This window comes from Schistocerca piceifrons, chromosome 2 (genome assembly GCF_021461385.2).
Source record: "Schistocerca piceifrons isolate TAMUIC-IGC-003096 chromosome 2, iqSchPice1.1, whole genome shotgun sequence".
Lineage (NCBI taxonomy): Eukaryota > Metazoa > Arthropoda > Insecta > Orthoptera > Acrididae > Schistocerca > Schistocerca piceifrons.
The window spans coordinates 318,696,511-318,703,843 of NC_060139.1; positions in this window are offsets into that span (position 1 = coordinate 318,696,511).

Below are 7,333 nucleotides of genomic sequence, written 5' to 3' on the forward strand. Positions count from 1 at the left end.
GATGAGTTATGGGAAGGAATTAAAGGCGTGGCAAACTCATACCCTGCACTTCTACTACACCATTCTACGTGACTGTACGACGATGCCTTTCTCGCCAGCCCGGCAGTCGATGGTCCATCGCACGAAGGCGCAGATATCCTTGATCATGCGGCGTAACTTGGAAGGCACTGTAGTCCGTTCTCGAGCTTCTAATCGCATCCCTCAAGAACGTCCGTCGATGTTCCACGTCCTTCAGGAAAGACAACGACGACGACGAGCTCTGATCCAAGTCCTCACTGATGTGGAAGGGCGCAGGCACGACACCCAACAAAGCATCGGTCGTGCTCTCCATGCTCATTTTGCCGGGCTCTACGCAGCCGTACCGCATTCTGCAGCACTGGTCACAGAAGTCGCTCAGCTTACTACGAACACTCTTCCGGAGGATGCAGTGCATGACCTCCAAGACGACGTAACCACAGATGAAGTGGTAGATGCTATCAAGGCGGGTTCCGATAACAGATCTCCTGGACCTGACGGTATACCCATCGAATTTTATAAAAGTTTTCACTATTTGTTGGCTTCCACGTGGACGGCAATCGCACAAGAACTGATGTCACCGATGGCAGTGGTCCCGAGCACCTTTCTACACTCCTGGAAATGGAAAAAAGAACACATTGACACCGGTGTGTCAGACCCACCATACTTGCTCCGGACACTGCGAGAGGGCTGTACAAGCAATGATCACACGCACGGCACAGCGGACACACCAGGAACCGCGGTGTTGGCCGTCGAATGGCGCTAGCTGCGCAGCATTTGTGCACCGCCGCCGTCAGTGTCAGCCAGTTTGCCGTGGCATACGGAGCTCCATCGCAGTCTTTAACACTGGTAGCATGCCGCGACAGCGTGGACGTGAACCGTATGTGCAGTTGACGGACTTTGAGCGAGGGCGTATAGTGGGCATGCGGGAGGCCGGGTGGACGTACCGCCGAATTGCTCAACACGTGGGGCGTGAGGTCTCCACAGTACATCGATGCTGTCGCCAGTGGTCGGCGGAAGGCGCACGTGCCCGTCGACCTGGGACCGGACCGCAGCGACGCACGGATGCACGCCAAGACCGTAGGATCCTACGCAGTGCCGTAGGGGACCGCACCGCCACTTCCCAGCAAATTAGGGACACTGTTGCTCCTGGGGTATCGGCGAGGACCATTCGCAACCGTCTCCATGAAGCTGGGCTACGGTCCCGCACACCGTTAGGCCGTCTTCCGCTCACGCCCCAACATCGTGCAGCCCGCCTCCAGTGGTGTCGTGACAGGCGTGAATGGAGGGACGAATGGAGACGTGTCGTCTTCAGCGATGAGAGTCGCTTCTGCCTTGGTGCCAATGATGGTCGTATGCGTGTTTGGCGCCGTGCAGGTGAGCGCCACAATCAGGACTGCATACGACCGAGGCACACAGGGCCAACACCCGGCATCATGGTGTGGGGAGCGATCTCCTACACTGGCCGTACACCACTGGTGATCGTCGAGGGGACACTGAACAGTGCACGGTACATCCAAACCGTCATCGAACCCATCGTTCTACCATTCCTAGACCGGCAAGGGAACTTGCTGTTCCAACAGGACAATGCACGTCCGCATGTATCCCGTGCCACCCAACGTGCTCTAGAAGGTGTAAGTCAACTACCCTGGCCAGCAAGATCTCCGGATCTGTCCCCCATTGAGCATGTTTGGGACTGGATGAAGCGTCGTCTCACGCGGTCTGCACGTCCAGCACGAACGCTGGTCCAACTGAGGCGCCAGGTGGAAATGGCATGGCAAGCTGTTCCACAGGACTACATCCAGCATCTCTACGATTGTCTCCATGGGAGAATAGCATCCTGCATTGCTGCGAAAGGTGGATATACACTGTACTAGTGCCGACATTGTGCATGCTCTGTTGCCTGTGTCTATGTGCCTGTGGTTCTGTCAGTGTGATCATGTGATGTATCTGACCCCAGGAATGTGTCAATAAAGTTTCCCCTTCCTGGGACAATGAATTCACGGTGTTCTTATTTCAATTTCCAGGAGTGTAGAAGGCATTATAAATATCCGTACATAAACCGCGCGGGTTATCGAGGATCCAGGACTATCGACCAATTACTTTGCTCAACAGCGACATGAAAATATTCAGACGGCTACTGGCATCGCGACTCAAGAAGGTCGCCCGCTACGTCACATCCTGCGACCAGACTTCCCTAGGAGGCGACAACAACACCCGTACGGCCCTTTGGCGTTACAGAGACATGATAGCATTAGCGCATTATCAGCGTCTCCCTGGCGCCTTGGCTTCACTGGACTTCAGCCAGGCTTTCGACCGTGTTGACCACTTCTATTTACGGACAGTTTTTCAGCATATGGGTTTTCCTGGCGGTATTGTCACAGTGGTTATGCGCCTGTTGAGTAGTGCAACCTCTAAAATCATGTACAATGGTCGCCTTACACCGTCCCTGGTCATCGCACGATCTGTACGACAAGGCTGCCCTCTTTCCACGATTTTGTATGCTTTCGCCTTGGAACCCCTGCTCCAGGGCATGCGCCAACGTTTGGAAGGCATGGCTGTGCAATGCCACCGTTTTTGTTGTACAGCCTACGCAGACGACATAGTACTATATCTGTGCAGTGAAGATGAAGTACGAGCAGCACTGACATTGGTGGCGACTTACGGGGAGCTGCCTCAATGTGTCAAAATCCAAGGTCCTGCTCATTGGTGAGGGCTTGCCGGAGAGATGCGCTGCTCCCCTTAGTGTTGCCGCCACCATACGGTGTCTTGGACTTGATTTCACAGCAGACCTGCGCCGCTCAGCGACTATCAATGGTAGACGCTTGCTACAGACAATCAGAGCAAATCTCGCAGATCACCTGCTACGAGCTCTCGACGTTATCCAACGCGCGCAATACGTGAATATGTATCATGCTTCCCGTATACCACACGTGGCTCAAGTACTACCAGTCCCAAATCTCCTGGCGCGACGACTGTTGGTGGCTTTCGGCTCCTTCGTCAGCTCGGGGATGTTATTCAAGGTGCAGTATGAATCGCTTGCACTGCCACGAGATCGTGGCGGGGTGGGACTCATCCACGTGCCGACTCGTGTCAAGGCACTATACGTCAGCTCCCAACTAAAACTTTGGCATCGTTGCCCGCAGAGCCTTACTAGCCTCCTGCTTCACAACTTTGCACCGGCCTCCTTGTCCGCCCCAGTATTGGTATCGACCATTCCAACCCCCTTTTATTACATCCAACGATTTTTCCTGGAGTTCAGTTATATCTACCGGTCCTTACCACTTACACGTTTGTACCTCACGAAAACAGTCTCCGAATTGTTACAACAGTGCCGCCCGTCCAACCCCGTCGAACGTAAGTATCCACAGTACGTGTGGCGACACATATAGAAGGCGATCCATGCGCGTTTTCTTGAATCAGACGTTCAATCAGTGTGGTACATCACCGTGAATGGCAAACAAGTTAACCGAGATCGTCTGCACCGCATCCATCTCGCCGATTCATCCCTCTGCACCCACTGTGGAGTGGATGACACGGATGTCCACCGGTTCCACTGTGGCACAGCGTTCGACGTCTGGACACTTGCGCGGCGAATTTTGGCGTTTCTTACTCGCCAGACACCGGCTCAGATCGACGTCCACATGCTTTTGTACCCCGATAAGAATTTCTACCCCTCCGCCAAAACTCACTCTGTGACTTGGATCTGTGGCCACACGATCCGCTATCTTTTTACTTCTGGCGACAAGTCTACGCTAGGATATTGGACTTATCTCAACGGACGACACTGCGTCCTGATACGCAACCCACGCTATAAACAATATTTTTCCAATTTCTTACGGAGCACTTTCGATGACCCACCTAGTAGCTGGAACGTCCAAGCCCTGAGAAGCTGAAAACTGTATAAACCGAACCGAAATGAATAGATCTGCTACCCAGAACCTACGCCTACGCCATGACAAGACACGTTTGGACGAGCTGGCATGCTGTAGGCGGATACACTTCAGGAGCTCCTGTAAGAACTGGACTTTAACTACAAGTCGCACGACGACGTTAATTATAAAAAAAATAAAAAAATTAAAAAAAAGATGGTAGAGCACTTGCCCGCGAAAGGCAAAGGTCCCGAGTTCGAGTCTCGGTCGGGCGCACAGTTTTAATCTGCCAGGAACTTTCATACCAGCGCACACTCCGCTGCAGAGTGAAAATCTCATTCTGGAAACATCCCCCAGGCTGTGGCTAAGCCATGTCTCCGCAATATCCTTTCTTCTAGGAGTGCTAGTTCTGCAAGGTTCGCAGGAGAGCTTCTGTAAAGTTTGGAAGGTAGGAGACGAGGTACTGGCAGAAGTAAAGCGGTGAGTATCGGGCGTGAGTCGTGCTTCGGTATCTCAGATAGTAGAGCACTTGCCCGCGAAAGGCAAAGGTCCCGAGTTCGAGTCTCGGTCGAGCACACAGTTTTAATCTGCCAGGAAGTTTCATACCAGCGCACACCCCGCTGCAGAGTGAAAATCTCATTCTGGAAACATCCCCCAGGCTGTGGCTAAGCCATGTCTCCGCAATATCCTTTCTTTCAGGAGTGCTAGTTCTGCAACGTTCGCAGGAGAGCTTCTGTAAAGTTTGGAAGGTAGGAGACGAGGTACTGGCAGAAGTAAAGCTGTGAATACCGGGCGTGAGTCGTGCTTCGGTATCTCAGATGGTAGAGCACTTGCCCGCGAAAGGCAAAGGTCCCGAGTTCGAGTCTCGGTCGGGCACACAGTTTTAATCTGCCATGAAGTTTCATATCAGCGCACACTCCTCTGCAGAGTGAAAATCTCATTCTGGAAACTTCCCCCAGGCTGTGGCTAAGCCATGTGTCCGCAACATCCTTTCTTTCAGGAGTGCTAGTTCTGCAAGGTTCGCAGGAGAGCTTCCGTAAAGTTTGGAAGGTAGGAAACGAGGTACTGGCAGAAGTAAAGCTGTGGGTACCGGGCGTGAGTCGTGCTTCGGTATCTCAGATGGCAGAGCACTTGCCCGCGAAAGGCAAAGGTCCCGAGTTCGAGTCTCGGTGGGGCACGCAGTTTTAATCTGCCAGGAAGTTTCATTCCTGCCAAGTCTTTCTGCAGTGTCGCTTGAGGAACATCCAGCCTTTCGTATCGGTATTACAAGATCTCATTCTAACAGTGAGTTGTTGGTAATGACGTCTTCACGACGTAAAGGCAGTCTTGACTTACATTGACTCACTACGCCTAATCTCAAAGGTAACGACAGTTACAGCGTGTATTTAAGGCAAACCTGATTTTCATTCTCATAGAAATACACATAGCAACTTTCGTTTGCGTCGCCAAATTCCTTCTTGGTGATGCGATTCTTTTCCATCAGTGTATAAGCTTCCATAAATAACGTAGTTAACCTTTAATTACGTTTAATTGTCCTAGTAAGCTCACATGTCTCATCGTTAAATAATCTCTGGGTAAATTAACAACGAACTGACTCAGCGAGCAAATGAACGACGTAATTCAGGAAGTGAAACAAAGTCCTAGCCGTTTAACATCAGAACGGAGCACGTTCCACTTCGTGTTTTACGGCGCCCATTCCGAAAGTTGGAGAACGCGGCAATTTCTGATGAGCACACAGAATCGGTAGCTAGCGGCGGATAGAGCCATTGTTCCAGCACAAGACTGCAATCTGCGGTATCGCAAACCACCGTCTTCTCCTCAGGGCCGGTGCTTATCTCCTCCGGAACCCGCGTTCCCAGTCAGACTCGCGCTTTGACGCTACGTAATGCTGCTTGCTTCTGGTACGTGCCTCTTGTTACTTTTTATAATCCTTTGTTCGAGCACAACGTTATATTCCCCGAGGGCACCACAACTCCTGCGGAATGTAACTGGCATCGAGAGAGGAATGCGGTTGCGTGGTATATGGCAGTCAGAAGCTGACCATCTCGTGTTGCCCGAAGTTACGGATTTTTTGATGAATTGACGTCTAACGGTTTTTCAACAAACAGTCGAGGTAAGGAACAATGCAGTTCAAAGCTGTACTAGCTGTTAATCGACTCTGACTGTTAAAGTTTATAAACTGGTTTTTCAGAGACTGCTACGTTTCCCAATTCATTGTCAACTTATATAAATTATTTAACACCACCTGAAAAATCCGGCATTGGTCGTGTATTCATTTTCTCAATTTTCTATTAGAAACGGAAACAAAAAATGAACGGTGTTTGAAGTGTAACATCGAAAAAATTTTATTTCCCACGTACTCGTGAAGACACCTTTGAAATCATGAAACAGTCGTACAAAGAAATACATACAACGCGATTTTGTAAACGCTTCTATGGCAATGCCTCCTCATAGCGCTTGAGTCGCCTATTGTTTTCGCCTACAGCTGTTCGTGCTTCGCCGTTATAAGTCGTCAAAGCGCTGCCAGGCGACAAGGATTTCCTTAAGGTAGCTCTACTGTAGGAGTATCTTGGTGGTAAACGAAAAATGTATTAAAACTTCATACATGATGCGGCATTTCTTTCACGCATCTCAGTGTTTATGACGTCATACGTCTTGCACAACGTGTCGTACAACGATAGATTTCTGTAGGTACATCCAACGGCATTTGTGGATACTGTCTGCGAAATATGTTGTGAATAGAGTCAGTAACAAAGAAGACCCACCAGGATAGCCGAGAGCGCCAACGCGCTGCTTCCTGGACACGGGTAGGCGCGCTGGTTCTGGAGCGAATCCGCCCGGCGGATTAACGACGACGGCCGGTGTGCCGGCCAGCCTGGATGTGGTTTTTAGGCGGTTTTCCACATCCTACTAGGTGAATATCGGGCTGGTCCCCACGTCCCACCTCAGTTACACGACTCGCAGACATTTGAAACACGTTCACACTATTTCATGATTTACACTAGTCGCAGACAGCTGGGGTACACTGATTTCGTCCCAGGAGGGTATGGGGTGGCGGCAGGAAGGGCATCCAGCCACCCCTTCAAATTAATCTTGCCAATTTCGTTTCTTAACCCTGCCGACCCAGCGGGATAATGGCAGTAGCAAAAGAAGAAGAAGAAGAAGAAGAAGAGTCAGTAACAAAGAAGTAATAAATTTAAACGTCATGCATGATGTAGCAGTTTCCCATGAATCTCATTGTTTATGGCGTCATATCTCCTAAAGTAGGTGGTTCTTACACACACAGCGTTTGTTGCCTGACAGTAAGGGATATGTGCACTATGTTTAATGGAAATCGCTCTAGTGGTTTAGGAGGAGATGTGGAAGACACATACACACACACTCACACTAATCCATTTTTATAATATGTATGGACTGCAATATGTTTCGAGATGTAACCTTATCTT